General features: G+C 38.0%; 1 protein-coding gene and 1 pseudogene across 3 annotated transcripts in view; one reads left to right on the top strand and one right to left on the bottom strand.

Moving 5' to 3' along the window:
* Nucleotides 1–52, bottom strand: part of LOC102494310 (charged multivesicular body protein 1b-2-like) — a 666-nt pseudogene extending 614 nt beyond the window's left edge.
* KDM4C (lysine demethylase 4C) overlaps nt 1–19825 on the top strand; it is a 452171-nt gene that overhangs the window by 128314 nt on the left and 304032 nt on the right. The gene's annotated exons all lie outside the window — the stretch shown is intronic.

Raw genomic sequence — 19825 nt, 5'->3', positions numbered from 1 at the left:
TAAGTTCTTTTGCAGCAAACTTCAAGTCAAATAAGTTCTCCATGTTCCACATGATCCTAAACTTTTCTCGGAAGGCAACAGTCTGGGGCAGTGGTACCGGTTGAATGGGAGGGTGCCTAAAGCCCAGTGGTTGCCCTGAGCAGTCGGTACACTGGGCTCCTCCGTTTGCAATCTTCCTTCCTATTTCTCCAGGTGGATCTTATCATAACAGTGTATGAAAGGGCTTCAAAAAGCTAGGAGAAGAATTATTATCCTTTTAAGAGTGGTTTTTTATAGGGCACATGTGCTTGCTGAACAGAAAGAATGTGAGAAATCATCCCCCACGGGGGGTGGCCACACTGCAATCCCTTCTCTTTCATGATCTTCAACACACATGCACACATGCCTGGCGTGAATTTTAAGTCACTGGGTTCGGGACTTGAAGCACGGTCGACAACATGGGGGTCCAGCAACGTAGCCATTATGCCATCTGCTGGTTCCATTTTTTTTTTTTTTTTTAAATAGAGATTTTTGCTATAAGAGCGTATAAGGGTGCATGCACCCTACATGAATTTGAAGCTTTTGGGTACAGGATTTGAATCACAGTTGACCATGTGGGATTCCAGTACTTTAACCACTATGTCACCTCCTGGCCCTGAATCATATTATCTTTGAATTCCATTGTTTAATGAGTGTTTTGAAGACTCTTTCTTTACATTTCTACTGCTGCAGCAGCAAATTACTGTTCACTTAATGATTTTAAATACTACCTATTTGGGGACCAACAGTTGTCGTAATAGCTATGTTGCTGGACTCCCATGCAGTTGACCACAATTCGAGTACTGAACTCAGTGGCTTAAACTCATGCCAGGTGTGTGTGCGTGGATGTCCAAGATCATGAGAGGAGAATGGAGAAGGGATTGTGGCATGGCCATCCCCTGTGGAGGGTGATTTCTGTCCCTCTGTCTCTCTCTGTCTTTCTGGAGAGCACACGAGCCCTATAGCAAAAATCTCTCCAAAAAACGAATACTACCTATTTTTTATCTCATAGTTCTGTATGTTACAGGATCAGATTGTTTTCATTAGTCAAAAATCAAGGTGTTTGAAGTATTGCTTTCATTACTGTGGACTCCAGAAGAAACCATTTCTTTGCTCACAAGGGTTGTTCCTCAGTTTGCTTCTTTGCAGTGGATGGACTGAGATCCTGTTTCTTAGCTGTCAGCCAGAGACTGTGCTACTAGATGCCTCTCTCTAGTCCTTGTTTGTAGAATTTAACATCGTGCATTCACTGATTTCAGGGGTAAGGATTAGGGTATCTTTGTTGGGTGGTTTAGAGTGCTGGACTCCCACATGCCCAGCCCTTGTTTGAGTCCTGGACCTGGTGGCTTTCTTTCTCACTTTCTCCTTCTCTCTCACTCTGTCACTCTCTTAGAGCACACGCGCCCTATGGCAAAAACCTCTCTGAAAAAAAAAAAAATCTCTATTCCAAAACCCAAATACATGTCTTTCAAATTTTAGTCCATTCCTGGAGGTTCTCAACAAAATGTATTTTGTGTATATTTCAATATATGTGCATATAAGTCCCTGTTTTTCAGTCCTCTAATCTAGATGTTTCTTTTAGCAGTCTATCTAAACTCCTTCATCTCTCACAGGAAATTTGTGTGTTATATATTAAGTATTTGATCTGAGGAGAATAGGTAGAGGTGGGATTAAAGGGACGTTCATCTTTTAGCCGTGATAGCAACATTCTTCACAACCTCTTTTCTTCTTTTCTCAGTGAGGCTTGTTTTGTTTTCTTTTGTCTTGACCGGCAAAACACAATAATCTTCTCCTTATCCGTGATTTCAGTTTCTACAGTTTCAATTTTCTGCAAACAACCATGGTATAAAAATAGATGAGTGCAATACAAAAAGGTATCTTGAGAGAGAAGAGACCACATTTACATAACTTTTATTACAGCATATTATAATTTTTTTTATTATTATTGTTCATTTTTTACTGTGCCTAGTTTATAAGTGAAACTTTATCAAAGTATGTATGTATAGGAAAAAGCATAGTGTATAGAGGGCCTGATAGTATTTGCGGTTTCAGGCACCTGCTTGGGGGTCTCGGAATGTCTGCTTGGCAGAATTCTGGTCTGTGAGTCCTCCCAGACTTACTCCTTTGCCCGTGTATTGTGTCACATGCTTGTACTAACTAGAATGGCATGTTTTCCTTGTCTTTGAAGAAGTTTTTATAAAGAACAGAAGAGGTTTTAATAAACCTCCGTTTGCAAAACTCTAGCATTGGAACATCCCATCCAGTACTTATTTTAGGAATCTTGATAGCTTTCAACTTTAGAATACTCGACAATGAAATGCATTTTTTTTTCCTGGAGATTTAAACATAAGTAGTAGATAGCTTAGCCATTGAAACAAAGATATGTGTGCATACTTGAGATGATGTTTTCCGTTTCCTTCTGTGATGAAGTGGAGCTGTGATTACGTGTGTGTGGCTGCTGCAGGCATGCTCACAGGTCTGCTTCCTGGCTATGTTGGATCAAAGAGCTGGCCCGCAGGTTGTATTTCATTTTTTCCATTCGGTGGGATGAAGTGCAGTTGTTTTGATGTTAGGTTTGATGGATTTGTTTGCCACTGCATTCATTAGCTTCACATCAAAAAACTGACAGGCTGTTAAATGAAACTTTGGCTTAGATTTTCAGCTTGACTGTTTGGAGACATTTGTGAAGATATTTTGTTTTTGTGTTGTAGCAGCCTCGAGCACTGTGATTGTCTCGAAGGGAAGAAAAGTTATTTACTGTACTGATTTTCTTGAGTAGAAAAGAATCATTGTCTTGGGGACAGTCATATCTAGCCTACACTATCAGTAGCAGTGCATTTATTATCCTGTGTAAGTTGTGAGACTTGCAGGATAAATAATGTTATCTCCTTGGAAGGAAAGGTAATAGTTGATGACACCAAAATGATACTTTTATTTTGTATTAATTGTATGTGATACCATATTAAGGTGATAGATCAGAAAGTTGAGAAATTGCTCTGCATAGCTGGGAATGCTCTTTTACAAACTCCGGGATCATTATTTCACTATCTAATTTTAAGCCATTCTGACATTTGAATCCTCAAACGTTTGAACAAATTTAAAAAGAGATGATAGAATTTTGAAATTGATTTCCCTTTAATCTGGAAGGGATTTCAACTATTAAATAGTCTAGCATATAAATGCCATGATACAGGTCCACTTTATTTTATATTTCAATCCTTCACTGAAATTAAATTCGTTTTTTCTTAAATCAGGTAGCATCCTTGCAAAAAAAAACCTTTAATCTTCTGCAGTCTTTATTAAAACAATCAGGAATCATTGTCATGGTGAATCTCTAGGTTGCATTTTAATATGCTTTTGATCATGAAATACTAGTATAGTGATGTTTCTCTCTTCTTTTGGAATATGAAAGAAAGAAAATGTAGAGTGCTTTGCACATTGCTCATTTAAAAGTTCCATGACATATATAATATAAAATTTATGAATAGAGGGACATTATATTTTGCATTTTTAATTTTCTTTTACCCCTACTTTCTGCTCTATTTCTAATTCCTGGGTCCTGATGGTAAAATTGTGCAATGATAATTAGTAGCTTAAAAAAAACTTTGTATTTTAAAGCACTATTAGGTCCACAGTGGCCTTGAGAGGAAGCTATAGAGATACCCTTTATATCCCTTGCCTCCACACATGGATAGCCTCCCCAACAATCAACATCCCCCATCACAGTGGTGTATTTGTTACAGTGGACCCTACATTGGCATGTCATAATCGCTTGCAGCCCATAGTTTACATTAGGTTTCACTGTTAGTGTCGTACATTCCTGTCTTTTTTTTTTTTTTTTTTTTGAGAGAATTTTGCTGTAGGGCACATGTGCTCGCCAGAACATCAGATAGAGACAGAGAGACAAAAAGTGAGAAATCACTCCCCACGCAGATGACCATGCTGCAATCCTTTCTCCTCAGTCTCCTCTTGGGATCTTGGGCATGCAAGTACATGCGCCCAGCGTGAGTTTAAGCCACAGGGTCTGGGACTTGAACCAGTCGACTACGTGGGAGTCCAGCGACGTGCTCATTATGCCATCTGCTGGTCTGAACTATTCTGAACAATGGCTCAGGGCTCAGTTTATGTAGTATCAAAGGTAATAATGAAAGATTTCTTTTTTCTAAGGTTAGCCGAGTTAGAGGGAAATTCTCTGAGCCATGATTCAGGGGCATGTAGTCAGTACAGTGGGTGCTCTGCTCTCCTGTTGGCAGGAATGTAATAATAGAAGCATCCTAGAAAGCAAGTGTCGGTGCACATCAATCCCTGTAAACGTCTCCATCCCCTCCCACTCCTTTTTTACACTCCTTGCAGAATGACGTTATAACTAAAATGTCCAGTGTTATGATATCATTGAGTACATTGTGTTTTGTCCAAATACAGTAATATTTAAAGCCATAGTTATTTCTTTTCATGTGCTTTTCTATCCTTAAATTTTATAGAAAAGCATATGAAAGGAAATTAATATTACTACCCAACTCTCCACTGTTAAATTTTGTAAACATGAAAGAAGAATATTTAATGATGTCCTTTTTAGTCAATTAAAAGACTGTTAATAGTATAGGACTGGCAAGTGGCATGGTGGTTAAAGGTGCTGGACTCCCACATGACTGACCACGGTTCAAGTCTCGGATCTGGTGGCTTGCTTTTTCACTTCCTCTCTCTCTCTCTTTGTCTCTCTCTGATCAAACTGGAAAATAATAAAGTTAAATAAAATAAAAAAGACTTAATAGTTCATAGTATAGTACTTCAAAACATCAATATGCAGTTTTATCTTTTTACAACTCAACATAGGATTGTTTAATGTTATATATGTACTGTACTACAGTGTCTTTTTTTTTTTTGGAGAGGTTTTCACTATAGGGCGCGTGTGCTCGCCAGACAGACATAGAGACAGAAAGCGAGAAATCACCCCCCGGGGGGATGGTCACGCCTCAATCCCTTCTCCTCCATTCTCCTCTCGGGATCTTGGACACACACACACACACACACACACACACGTCCGGAGTGAGTTTTAAGCCACTGGGTCTGGGACGCAAACCGTGGTCGACTACGTGAGAGTCCAGCGACAAAGCCATTACGCTAACTGCTGGTTCCCAGTGTCTTTTCTTTTAATACTTCATTCTACTTAATAACTTTCATTGATGGCACGTAAAATGTTTTGAGGATATAGATATTTATTAGCAAACTCTTCGAGCTTATCCAACAAGAATGTGACAGGTGGTTTGCAGTGAATGTTTTTCTGAGGGGCATCCCAGAGCCACAGTAGTGCATCAGAGTTCATTGCACAGATCTTGTTAACAAATCAGAACTTTGAAAGCGAATGCCTTAGTTCATGGCTCTGTTTGTTTTCCCTGGGTGCAGAGCAGATGGTGGGTGGACCTGGGGCTCACGTATGCTTCCTGTCTTGTCTTTGTTGACAGGCTCTGCCCACAAGTGCCTTCTTAGCTTATTTCACTACACTTTTTAGAAGAGGGTTATAATGCCTTCATAGTATCTATTTCCCCAATAACAGTTGTAACTGCATCCAGATATTTGAAGGATTATTTTGTTCAAATATGTTTTAATAAATTCCATTAGAAATACCTTTTTCTGGCCTCATAAAGGGGTATGAAATTGGAAAATGTGACAGGATGAAGTTAGTAAATGACTATAGTCAACAGTTCTATGCTAATGTGGAATTCAAATAGGAATGATACAAAGGAAAAAAAAGTCTGCTTTGGTTCTAAGTATACTCATAGGCAAGGAGGACTACATTCAAAATGAACGAACAGGGGTCGGTGGTTGGCAGAGTGGTCAAATTGACTCTGCAAAACTTACCCGCCTGGGAGGGTTCAGGGTTCCCATAAGGAAGCCTCTCTAAGTGCACTGTATGTGCATGTGCCCATGATCTGGGCCTGCCTGAGGCTGGGGGTGGAGGACCTCATCACGACCCTGTTGGTGGTGCCTCTCTCTCTCTCTGTCTTACTCAAGAAATAAAGCAAAACAAAAAAACTCCAACACAACATAATACCAGTGCAGTAATCTTAAAGGGTATTATTGATTAAAACATGTACAATCAGGAAATTACTGCCTTTCGTTGCAAGAGAGCAGATGGTGCTTCAAAATATCCTGTAATTTGATGTGAATTTTAAAAGCAAACAATCAAAATGCATATTGTATCTATATTTAAGAAGTTGCATGCAGGCTTTTCTATTTTGGGAGATGCTATAATAGAGTTAAGGAAAAACAAAGCTGAATTAATTTGCCAACAAAGATGTTCATTGGAGGCCAGTGTGGTAGGGGATCAAGGGACAGGATTATGAAGAAAGAAGTATTCTATACCCTACTTATCACTTGTTTAGAACTCTTCTCTGTTATATATTTTCATTCCAGGTGGCTCTAGTAAGTAATTTGATATTGAATGTTATGAAATGTCTAAATTCTATCTTTTACAACTACATGGCTTAGCTTGTGGAGTATATTTTGGTATATTGTCATACTTTCCAGAAAATGTGATCTCATTCTTTAGTATCATATTTGATTGCACTGGATTTTAGAGTGCTGCTTCTGTGTTTGCGAGTGGTTCACACTCATGATCTTAAGAATTAATTTCAAACCCTAAGCCCTAAAATTAATAGTTTGAGAAAGCATGACCAGGACCTCTTTATTGATAAATTGCTGTTCCCAGATTTATAGGTAGGTTTGTACAATAGCCTTAAAAATATATTGTTATACGTAGGCTGGTATAAAAATATATAGGTATAATGTAGGCTCTTCACGATCAGTGTTTTGGTCCAATTAGTGCATAGACATGTTTGCTGCTGTTACTGAGATGTAAGGTATGTATGACAAGTAAGTCTGATTTATTCAGCCACTCAGACTGAAAAAATGTTGGTGCTAAACACAAGCTCTTGTCTAAGTCCTATTACAACTTAACCTTTTGTTCACAGTGATGCTTCTGCCAGTTAGAGTTGTCTATAGGAAAATGAAGAGAAGGAATTACAGTTCAGACCCATATTTCTGAAAGGATTAACTCTGAGTTGTATAGTGGAAAATGTGAAGTCTGAATGCAAGGACCATGTAGCTGATGTAGTTAATTACTGGCGGAAAACTGGGAAGATGCAGTTCACTGTGTTCTCAGAGAAACATTCAGAAGTTTGGCAATTTACAAACCTAGGATTTCAAATGGCGTGTGTCAAGTTTAGTTTATTATTTTAATAGGATGTGGTTTATGTCTCTTTCATGTTAAGAGAAAACTTAGCCAGCAGGTGGCATGGTGGTTTGGTGCTTGACTCCTGCACTGTCAACTGTGGTTCGAGTTCCAGACCTGGCAGCTTGCTTTCTCATTTTCCTTCCTTCACTTTGTTACTCTCTGGTGAGTGCAAGTGTTGTATAGCAAACAAAACAAAACAAAAATTAAATTAAAAAATCAAATTAATTTAAAAATGAGAGAGAATTATTCTTTACTTCTGTATTTTCTCCATTTACCTTCTGGAATTAATTGACATAGAGCAGATTGAATCAGATTTATTTTCTTAGAATTTGTTATTCTTGGGACCAGCATATGGTGTAATGGTTATGATGCTTGACTTCCACGTAGTTGACCATGGTTTGAATCCTGGATCTGGCACCTTTAAACTTATGGCGGTCATGTGTGCATGCGTGCCCAAATCCAGAGAGGAAAATGGAGGAGAGGGGATTGCAGTGTGGCCATCTCCCCTGGGGGGGGGGTGATTTCTTACTTTCTGTCTCTGTGTCTCTCTGGCACATGCATGTGCCCTATAGCAAAAATCTCTCTAGGAAAAAGAAAAGTTTTTGTTTTCTTTTAAACACAGGTTTTTGCCTAGTGCATGTGCACTTGCAGGGGGAAGAAAGAGAGAGAGAGTGGGAAACTGAGCAATCACTACCCTCTGCACTCCCCTAGAGGGAATGGCCATACCACAATCCCCTCTCCATTCTTGTCTTGGGATCTTGGGCATGAGCACACGTGAGGTTAAAACCACCAGATTGAGGACTCGAACCACAGTTGACCATATGGGAGTCCAGTGATGTAACCACTATGCCATCTGCTGGCCCCACAATTTATCATTCTTAGGATTTGGAGTAAACGTTGCCTCGTATTTGTGAAAATTTCACAGGGTAAGCCCAAACACGCACCACTGTGGAAAGAATTGTATTCAGCTGGAGTCAGGGTGTCTAGTTCCTGGGTACCTGTTGTCTGAGTCACTCAACAAAATATGAACAAACTCATAGATTAGTGGTTTTAGCTCTTCTGCAGTTCTGAGCCAAAGATTCAGAACCACAGATCAGATACTGCCAAATTTCTTAGAGTGGCATTCAGTTTCATTCAGCATCTATTATTTACCTATTGTGTAATGACCAGAAGCTTTTTGGGGGGGACGCTCCTAGTCTTTATTTCAGCTATTGCAATTACTGTAAGACCATAGAGAATCAATTTGTTGAGATCTTGGACCTACTTTCCTACGCAAGGTGCGCTCATGCTCTCTCTCTCTCTCTCTCTCTCTTTATACACACACACACACACACACACACACATATACACGCACATACATTTTTATGTATTTTAAATTGGGATACTGCAACTATATAAATCTGTATTTTGCTTATTTTCTTAGTGTTTTTATGTATTTTGTTATGGTATCAATTCTCAAAAGTACTATTAAAAATAGCCGAACAATTTTATCTTATGAATCCTAATTTAACTCTTCTATTGTTCTGTAGTTTAGTTTGTTAGAAAGTTTAGTATTACAGATTATATGACAGTAAAGCGCTTTATGCATAGTTTTTTTTTTTTTTTTTCCTGAAGGGATCAGTGTTTAGAGTGGGAAATTACTGAATCGAATTGTAAGTATCAGGATGTATGATCAGATTGGAGGATTTGTGCTCACATGACTAACATTAAAATTATGTTTTGTCAAGATTTAAATTATTTTCCAATTGAAAAAATTTAAATTAATAGAGAGTTTGACAATTTTAATAACCTATGTTTTCTACATATACTTTAATATTTTAAATTAATATGACTATTGTTAAAAGTTAAGGACACCAGTCTTTGTTCTATTTTCTGTATACAATATCCCCAGGATTTTTTTTTTTTTCTTTTTAACTGTATTAGAGTATCATTTTTATTTCTAAAAGTTAGTGTTTGCTATGGCTCAGGATTGAGGCTGTTTTCTCCTACTCTCCTTCTATGCCAATAGGCACCCACTAGATGTTCTTTCCCCGACATACTGACTGTTAAGCTGCCCTATCTTTTCCATCCTCACTTTGTTGCTGCAAGTTGATGTCCTTTTTGTGTTAAAACTTATACTGCTAGTAACCGCAGGGGAACAAGGAGCTTAAGTTTTAATTATGATTGTGTCCTGTCTATAGCGGTCTCAAGGCCAAGGATTAGCTTTTTCGGTAAACATCTCCAGTGCTCTTTCACCCATTTCTTGCACTCATAGGCAGTAATAAGAAGTGCAGACAGAAGAGTGGCGTAGTGCTAGTTTTATTAGCAAAAGTATATAATCTATGTTTCTTTGACCATGCAATTAAATGAGGTCATTGCTTTCAGGTTCCTTTTTTTTTTTTTTTTTAAGAGGTTTTTGCTATAGGGCTTGTGCGCTCGCCAGACAGACAGAGACAGACAGAAAGTGAGAAATCACCCCCCCCCCAGGGGGGATGGTCACGTCACAATCCCTTCTCCTTCGTTCTCCTCTTGGGATCTTGGGCACGCACGCACACGCGCCCGGCGTGTTTTAAGCCACCAGGTCTGGGACGTGAACCGCGGTTGACTACATGGGAGTCCAGCAACATAGCCATCACGCAAACTGCTGGTCCCGTGCTTTCCGGTTCTTAATCTATATTGTTGGCCTCTGTTGTTCATTTCTTACCCTCTTATGTCTCAGTTGAGCTGGCCTGCTCTTTGCCCCCAAAACACATTTGCATTGTATAGATTTTTGATTCCCAGAGGAAAGATGTCCCGCAAAAGTTTGCAGCAATTCTAGCCATTCTCAGTTCAGTATTGTGTCATAGTTATGGCTTGAAGCCTTTTTTGGGGCTTTCTGTCTTTCTTGGTATAGCTGAATTCCTTTGCTTAGATCTTTGCCCATATGCCTCCTAGGTCTGTTTCTTTCAGATTGATGCTTTCTTTGAGTCACCCCTACAGAGTAGGGCAGGTGGTCATGATAATCCAGGGGGTCAAGAGGTGTTTTTCTGACAACCATTCTGACAACCATTTAATGGCAGTAACTGCAAACCCATTCTAAGCGCAATGGTCTTGAGACAAAAGCTGGGAAGGCAAAGGGTGAGACAACATGTTCTTGAGGAAGCAGAAACAGTACGTAGAGGGAAATGGGGATTCAAGAGAAAGCAGAAAACAGGAATATAGATGATTAATTCACACACACTGAACTCTGCAACTCAGGATGGTAGTCTCTTTAGGACTGGGTAGTTTGCAGGGGCATACATGCATTCCAGATCAGTTCTAACCTGCTGGTCTGTGCTTTCAAAGAGCAGTTGTGCGATGTCCAGTTGGTAGAGTACATGTTTCACAGGCAGATGCCTGATGACAGCTTGAGTGTTGGTGACTGTGCTGTTCATTAATAGAGCTTCAGGGCAAATTTATAGCTAAGTGAAGGGAGAACAAAACGATTGCAGTTTATGCCATTTACTTGTGAAGGTTTAAGCTCATAGCAGAACTAATCAGAGTTGTGTGGATTACTAAACAAGGTTGAGCTTTAGGGAAATGTGCGATTTATTGAGTTTATCGTTTCAGGGTGGCAAGAGCCGTGTAACGAGGAAAGATTAGTGGGTACTGTATGGTTGTAGGAGTGAAACATTCTTAGTGTATGCTCACTATCATTATGAGTTTTTGACCATCTGTTAATATAAGGTGAATATTTCTAAATTGTCAAAAACATAACTACTCAGATCCTTTTGTTCACAAACTTATACGCATTTTCTCTCTGCAGAGATACAGGTTTTGCCTTTTTAAAATTCTCTTTACTAGGAATGATTGGCATTGCATATTTATTATAGCTATTTGTATACAACTGTAGAGTTCAGTGAGTTTTAAAATGAAGTTACTGCTAAGTGTTAGCATGGCAAAACTGAAACCTGCACTTCATAACATTTGCTATTTATAAGAATGACACGTATTTATTTATACACATATGTAATTTATAGAAGTAATCTGGGGTTTATAATATGATTAAGGATTCTAGAAACTGCTTGTGGCCAGTTTAACATGCATATTTATAATACAACTTTCCCTGATTTTGCTGTTGAAAGAACATAGCTACATGCACTAGAGGACTGACTAAATAGATTTCCTAGAGAACAGTTCTCTGTGCTGTTGATACGCTATTGGAGGGCTGGCCAGTAGCATGGTGGTTAAGGCCGTTGGATCCCTCATGGCCGACTGCCTGGTTTCAGTTGGTTTTTACCTGGTGGCTTGAAAAACCTGCAAGGCAGATGTGCATTGGTACTAAAAATCCTGAGAGGAGAATGGAGAAGGGAAAACTGAAAGGGCCATTGATAAATGCCTTTTGTAGCTCTTTATATTTAGAATAGTTTCTTTCATTCCTTTTTTTTTTTTTGCTGTCGGGCACATACACTTGCTGGAGAGAGAGACAGACAGTGAGAAATCTTAAATGAAGTGTTCATTTTATGTGTAGAAAGGATGTGCATTTAAACTGAAGACATCATCCAATTGAAGTGATTCTCTTGTGGAATGAGGTTTAAGGTGGAGCTTTCTTTTTTTTTTTACAATTTACAAATACGTAAATTGATATAACAAAGAATGGAATGTTAGTTATGGTTAATTGTGGTAGCTTGGGGCTAGCAGGATGGATTTGAGGTAAATAAAGGGGAAACTTTTACCTTGTGTCCAGTCTATTTCTGTGGTGTTGGTATATTTTTTTTACAAGACTACTTTTATATATTACTTTGTGCTATTTTAAAAAGTCCAGGGACCAGCAGATGGTGTAATGGTTACGTCCCTAGACTCTACTTAGTTGATGCAGTTTGAGTCCTGGACCTGGAAGCTTAAATTTCACACTGGGTTTGTTTGTGACTGTGCCCAAAATCCCAAGAGGAGAATGGAGAGAAGGGACTGTGCTGTGGACATCACCCCGGGGTGTGTATGTGTGTGATTTCTTGCCTTCCGTATCTTTCTCTGGTGAGTGCACATACCATATAGCAAAAATCTCTCTCTCCCTCAAAAAAAAAAAAAAAAAAAGCCCAATAAAATCAACAAATTTTTCAGTGGTATCAGTATATAGAGCTCTGAACGAAAATCTAAATGGGTCATCGAGACATAGAGCAGAAATGTTCTGATGTCTACCCACCTTAGGCTATTTAACTTGTAGCCAAAATTTCAATTCAGGGGAGCAGAGTGATAAAAATATGAGGGGACTTCAAAAAGTTCATGGCAAAATGGAATCAAAGTATGAATTTACTTGGTGAAAAACAATTTGAAACCCATGGATAGTTTTTTTCATCATACACATTTTCTATGAACCTTTTGAAGAACCTTAGTATATATATGAATATAGAATTTTTTTAAGCATCTAAAAGTTTGCAATTAATAATATATAATTAAGAGACATTCCATAGAATTTAAATGAGAAATAAGCATTGATATGCTCTGTAATTCAAACTATTGTTGAGTTGAGAGAATTAAAATAGAATTTGCTTTGAATGTATATTCATGTTGTGCAGTTTTCTTTACCTAGTGTTGTTAAAAAAAAAAAAAAGCCTGAAATTACACATTAGAATTTGATAGGTAACATACTGTTTTAACCACTTATATATAATCAAAATGATCTGTAAATTATACCATGGGCCATTGTACTTAAATATTACTGTATTTTATTAATTCAGTGTTCAAATTAAAGACTTATGGACAGTGTGGTACATTTCCCAGCAGAGGGCAGTGTTTTGTATAAAATTTTTTTTCTGTAGAGGCCTTTGGAAGGAATAGCTTTCCCTCAAACCATTTGACCTAGTCTGACTTAAAGTCTTGCAAAGTACTTATTGATTGTTTATTTCTAATTGATATGTTTTATATCGGAATAAACTTAATGTAATAAAGGATAGTCATACTATTTTGTATAGTTCTTTATATTTAGAATAGTTTAACTGAAATGTTCATTTTATGTGCAGAATGTGCTTCTAATCTAAAGCATTGTCGTGTTGAAGTGCTCTGTTTTGTGAGATGAGGTTATAATGTGCTTGCAAATCTACTCCAAATGTGTTTTATCCTGACATGTTGTGTGGAGTAGCGGCCATGGGAAGGGGGCATAGACAGACAAACAGAGAATGAAAATAAAATAGAACTTGTTGGGTGTTAACTTAGAAGCTGACAAGATGCAATGTGTGTGGGTAATCAGTTTTCATTCTCTCTCAGAGAGAGGTAGATGTGAGCCCGTGAGGCTGGGAAGGATTTTCAGCAGAAGGACCTTCTACAGAGAAATGAGACAGAACACACCCACGTGACTGAGTGTGACAGGAGCATTTGCCATGAGGATGTAGTGTTGGTAGAGCAAAATTGGATCTGCTGAGCTAGTTCTTTGTTAATTTTCTGGAAGGGAAAGACATAGAGAAAGCCGAAGAAAGTGAGTGGATTTTAGTGAAGAGAGAATACTTCACTTAGCTTGCTTGGGTTGGAATCCTGGCATTGACAGTATTATCTCGGGCGATTCACATATTAATTGGAATCATACCAAATGGGAATAACAGTAACAGGCTAGTTATTATGATTAAATCAGATAACTAGTAAAGAATTAGTAGAATAATGACACAGCATGCAATAAATGATTACTTCTTTTCTTTCCAGTGAGGTGGTGATATTTATTAAACCATCAAAAATGATTTGGAATCTTCTCAAATTGTGCTGTGTCAGTGATTGTGAATAGTCCTTGAAATTTTTCCTTACCATTTTTGCTCCCCCGAACTTGTGTTATTATTGTTGTTTGTTTAAATCGACCTCTTTCTTATTAAAATACAGCAAAAACAGGAAACATACTAAAAGTTCTACAGCCTCCTGGGGAGCATCAGGAAGTAAAGGGTGCACCCCTTCAGTTGGCTGGCTAAGTACAGGCGAAGGGAGAGGGTTTGCTGTTGGTACAGTTCTGGCTCTGAGATGTGAAAGAATGTCCTTGATTCTGCTGTGCCTACGAGCCCTGCATAACTGCAGGAGGCAGGGGATGTGGGACAGAGAGCTCAAGTTCAATACCTGCTCCCTCATAATGTGGACCAAAAAGACTCACAAGTGTAACACATTCTTCAGTGCTCCAAGTCATTAATCTGGATGTGCTATGACCATCCTGTCTAGCACATCACATGTGGCATCGATGCATCCTGGGGATAGAAATTTAATTTTATAAACTCAAGCTATTCAGCAGTGGCCATGAAAAATCACCAGAGGTATAGATGGATCTTTGCCACTGTCTGATGTTTCAAAGATTTCTTGTACTAAATGCTGTGTCCAAAATGACAAAATGTGCTTCAGTTTTTATTTATCAAAAAAAGTAAATAAAATGAAGTTTCCGTTTGTATTTTCAATACGGCAGTCTTTGTAAAACATTTGTTTATGTATTAAACAAGCATATATATAATTTCTTTAAAACCTTTAATATTTTAGAGTAAGTTTGACAAAGGAAAAGAGGTTGAGGATAGATGGCAAGCGAGGAAAGGAAATTTAGATTTCTTTATCACATATAAAAAAAAAAACAACTAATTTTTTAGGCCAGCAGGTGGCATAGTGGTTAAAGTAGCTGTATGTCACATAGCCAACTGAGTGGTTTGAGTCTTGAACATGGTAGCTTGAAAAACACACTGGGCATGTGTACGTCTGCATGTCTAAAATTCTAGAGGAGAATGGAGAAGAGATTTCTACATGGCCTTCCCAGTGGGGGATAATTTCTCACCTTCCTACTCTTTATCTCTTTCTCTCCAGCCAGTGCACACACCCTATGGCAAACTAAAACAAAACAGACTCCTCTATTTTTAAATAATTAATGTTAAGAAAATATAGGGGAATGTTTATCTGGTCCTCAAGTAGAGCAGGTCATTTTAAGGAGCACACATTGGTGGTTATCATGAAAGAAAAGCAGTAAAGTCTGAACTATATTTAAATAAAATTATAAATGAAATAGAGATGTATACAGTTGTCTCTTGGTATCTGTGAGAAATTGGCTTCATGGACACCTTTTTCCCTGCCCCATCCTCCCTTTGGCAGATACCAAAATTATGATGTCTAAACACTGTAAATGCTATGTAAATAGTTGTTAAGCTTTATTGTTTAGGAAATAGTGACATGAAAAAGTAGTCTATACATGTCCAGTATAGATCCAACCAGTTTTTTTTTTCCCGAGTATTTTTGATCCACAGTTAATCAATTGATGTGGAGCCCACAGATATTGGGACTTGCGGTAATATCAAAGGTTAAAAGCAGGTTCCAGAGGGATGAGCAAATGGCATAAGGTTTATGTTATTGGACTCCCATATAGTCGACTACAGTTCAAGTCCCAGACCCAGCAACTTAAAACTCACACCAGTCATGAGTGTATGCCCAAGATCCCGAGAGGAGAATGGAGGAGAAGATATTGTGGCATGACCATCCATTCCCCCCAGGGGACGATTTCTTGCTTTCTGTTTCTGTCTCGCCAGCAAGCACGTGTGCCCTGTAGCAAAAATCTCTCTCTTAAAAAAAAAAATTACAGAATATATTTTCCATCATTTGACTGAAAGTATACATTCATTAAATTTTAGTATTATCTTTTGTAAGTCTTTTATTTTCTTTATTTTTTAATAATTCTAAAGCAACTTGTCATTACATGTGCAAGGAAAACAACTCAGATTATTTTTAAAAAGGGCCATCTCACTATTTTACAAGTAAGTATAATTTTTAACATATTGAATTTAGTTAAAAAAATGGATCTATTGATGAAAAAGTACAAAATGGAATGAAAAAGATAAGAGCATAGAAAAATATCCATGATGCAGAATCTGATATGTCAGAATTCCTGTATTTTGCTAAATTTCAGGCTTTGGATTAGTATCTTGTTTTCAACTTCAGACAGGTGTGTAAATATTAATAATCCCTGCACATGTGTAACTATATCTGATATTTATAATGAAGAATGTGAGCTGTTAAGTTAGCTATTAATTTTGCTATATTGCCTAGCATTATTAATAAAATAAGATAGTATATTAGGGAATTTTAGAATTAATATTGTTAAATAGTTGAAATTCATGCTCATCCTTTTCAAGGTACATTTTTCTACTTCTGCTAGATAAAGCTAGTCTCCTTAATAATGTTAACAGTGCTATAAAAATGTTCATATTTGGGATCAGCAGATGACCTAGTGTTTACACCTCTGGATTGCCATATATTGGCCTTGGTTTGAATCCTAAAGTTGGTGGCTTAAAAGTTAGGCTGGGCACATGTGTGCCCAAGATCCTGAGAGGACAATGGAGGAGAAGGGATTGTGGCATGGCCATCTCCCCCCGGGGGTGATTTCCTGCTTTCTGTCTCTCTGTCTCTGTCTTTCCAGTGAGCACCTGTGCCCTATAGCAAAAATCTCTTTCTAAAAAGAAGTTAATATTTAAAGCAAATGGAGGGGCACTTTTTACTGATCATCATGGTTTTAAAATAATGTATTATTTCTGTAATCTTAATAAAAGTTTTTGGTGATCAAGCTTTGTTGAGATGTTGGCGGGGGGAGGGGGAGGTACTTACCAGTCTCTGTGACACAGCCCGACACATCTGGTCCTGAGGAATATTGAAGGGAATGGCTAGAGTAGGAAGGTTTGTGCTAGGGTGGAGGGGAGGAGGTGGCAGGGGCTGGGCACTGTCCCTGAGATAGGAAGTATCTTCCCTGTTCCCCCTAAGATCTTAGATCATGAGGCTGTTCTCCAGGGTTCTCCCTAATTTTGTCCAGGCCCTGGATCAGGTTTGCAGGTCTGTGAGAAAGGTGGAAATTCAGTTCTGAAATGAGAGATAGCAGCCAAGGTTCCTCTGAGGATGTTGGGATAGAATGGGGAGGTGACTGGTGACCTCAGTGAGGAGGTATGCGTGCAGACAGAGCAAGGGAGGGCTTGGGCGGTGCTCCTGTCACCTGTTAGTTTCCCATCCATGTCACCTCACATTTCCTGCCATCCACTCTGTGTAGTGCTCTTTCTCCATTGAGCTGTGTGAGGACATGCACGTTCAGTGCTAGCGTTTCTCCACAAGCTCCGGGTGGGCTGCTGTTCTCTGAAGCAGGACTTCACGAGCTCATATAGTCCTGGTGGTCCCTGGGGAATGAATGCATTCCCCTAAACAAACAAGGCAGAAGTAAACCCCCAGAAATGTACATTAGTGTATGAGTGTGGCATATATAGAAAGTACAGAAAATCCATGTGCAAAATTGCTTATTTTTCTACCTGAACAGTAATAAACTTAGGTATAACCTTCTCAAGAACACATGGTGAAAAAGAATGTGTACGTTCACTGTGTGTTAATCAATTTTTGTTTTGCTATAGTCCAACAGGATTTATGCTTAGACAAGGAGAATCTTTGTTCCTCTAGTTTCTGGATTCTAACCAGCATAGCATGTATTAGTGTCTTCTGAACTGATGGTTGCTCTTAGATGTGTGTTTGTATTCCATATGAGGTATAATGTATACTTTCCTTCTCTTTTTGTACCAACCTGGAGTAAGAAATAAGGAAAAGATACATTTATCAACATTTATATTGTTGATGTGTGAAAAATTGAGGTTTTTCATATGATATCCTTTCTGTTGTTGCTGTAAACCAGTAGACATTATCAATTTACTGAAAAATATAACAAAAATAAAAACCAAATAAACTACTCACCACATCAGTCTTCTTTTTGGAAAGAAATTTAAAGTGTGAATTGTGGGTTGATTGAGACATAACCTCAGTCCAGTAATGTATGTTTTTAATTCTATGTTTTCTCCTGAATGAGTAAAACTCTAGTATTCATTCCAGGAAAAGTAAATCTTTAGAATTTTTTCCTAGATAAAAGTCGATTATATTTTTTAAAGTTAGTTTGCCAGGGACATAAAATGAAAAATAATAATTCTTGCATGAAAATGTTTGCTAGTATTAAAATTGAAGCACAGCTAGTTAGTTTGAAACTTGATTCGGTATTCTTGAAGCATATGGTGAAACAAACCCATTGTAATGTTACGCAACACTTAAGGACTCAAATGCATTGTCTAAGGCTTGCTTGCAAAATTTTTATCTCATGTATCCTTTAGTCCAGGCCAGGCCTGTGCCAGATGGTGAAGAAAGAGTACATTTCATGTCCAAAGTGTTTTTCTAATGGGACTTTGGAGAGGCAGGCAAAGATGGAATGTTAGGAGGTATCTCCTGAGGAGTGGGGCAGTAGACTTCACCCTCAGCTGCCCTGTTGTTGGGCATGGCAAGGCCCCTTAGCTCAGAAGAGCCCTGAAAGACGGTCTGCTTATTTACCAGCCTTCCTTTCTGTCTTATCAGGGAAGCTAGTGCAAGGAAGAGATTGGACACTTTCTGCTTTTCCATTTGAACTTTGTTTCATTGTTCTTGTTTTCAGTTCAAAGCTCAGGACTGCTCTTGGTTTACATACATTTTTTTCTTTCTTAAAGGGGAATTGTTTAAGACAGTAACAAAAGTACCTAACATGGGATAACTCTGTCATCTGGTGTTTAAGCAAGCCAGACCGTATGGCCAACCACGCTTCAGATCCTGGCCTTGGCTGTTTGGAAAACATTGGAGCCTACCCTAATCCCAGTAAGATAGAGAAATAGAAGAGAAGGGGTTGTGGCATGACTACGTACTACTGGGGAGACTCTTCCTCTCTGTGGTGTCTGTATACAATTTATATCTTCTATATTGGAAATGATACAAAATGATTGAAAATGATATTAGCATAGTGAATTATAAAAATTTATCCTGACACTTTAAAATAATAGGAAATAATGTAAAACAAAAGGAAAGAAACCCAAATCCCTTCCCTCAAATTCAGCTTTCTCCCTCTCTTATATAGCCTTTTCCCCTTATACGAATTGTGGTTTTTGGGATGCCAGCATTTGAGAGCTTAATTAATCTTTTGGTATTGTGATTTTCAGGATTTTATTTTATTTTATTTATTTTTTATTTAATTTTATTTATTATCATAATCTTTTTTATATTACATTGAATCACATATATCCTTACAGTGTATTACAATTCTTTTTCTAGCACAATTACTGTGCATATCAGTCAAGACTAAGACATTACTATGCACATCATCATCATCACCACCAGATAACTTTTCATCATTTTTTTCAGATTATTATAATTATTATTCTCATTTTTTAAAAAACATTCAGTTACTATGTATCATTTGGCTTGTATAAAGAATTTAACCAACATGAAATACTTCTCAGAGCAGTCCAGTTGAGAATACTATACATGTTATCATCAACAGGTAATAAACCTTTTCTGTGTCCCACTATTGTCATGCCTCTCTATTTGTTCTCTTGCTATCCTTCTCTATACGCTTCCCTTTTCCTCCCGCCCCATTCCTCACTGTCTTTAGCATCTCTAACTATTTTCACTGCTTTTATGCCCTCAAGTATTTTGATCTCTACCATAAAGTGCAGATAGTCAGTATATATAAAGTGGGTACATACACTTTCTTTCATAGCCTGGCTTGCCTCACTCAAAAATAGATCCTCCATATTTGACCACTTTCTATTGAATGCCAGGGTCTTGTTTTTTATAGCTGAGTAGTATTCCATAGAGTAT

Source organism: Tupaia chinensis, unplaced genomic scaffold (assembly GCF_000334495.1).
Source record: "Tupaia chinensis unplaced genomic scaffold, TupChi_1.0 Scaffold000121_1, whole genome shotgun sequence".
Taxonomy (NCBI): domain Eukaryota; kingdom Metazoa; phylum Chordata; class Mammalia; order Scandentia; family Tupaiidae; genus Tupaia; species Tupaia belangeri.
Note: the sequence above shows the minus strand (reverse complement) of the source record. Positions and strands in the feature narration are given on the sequence as shown.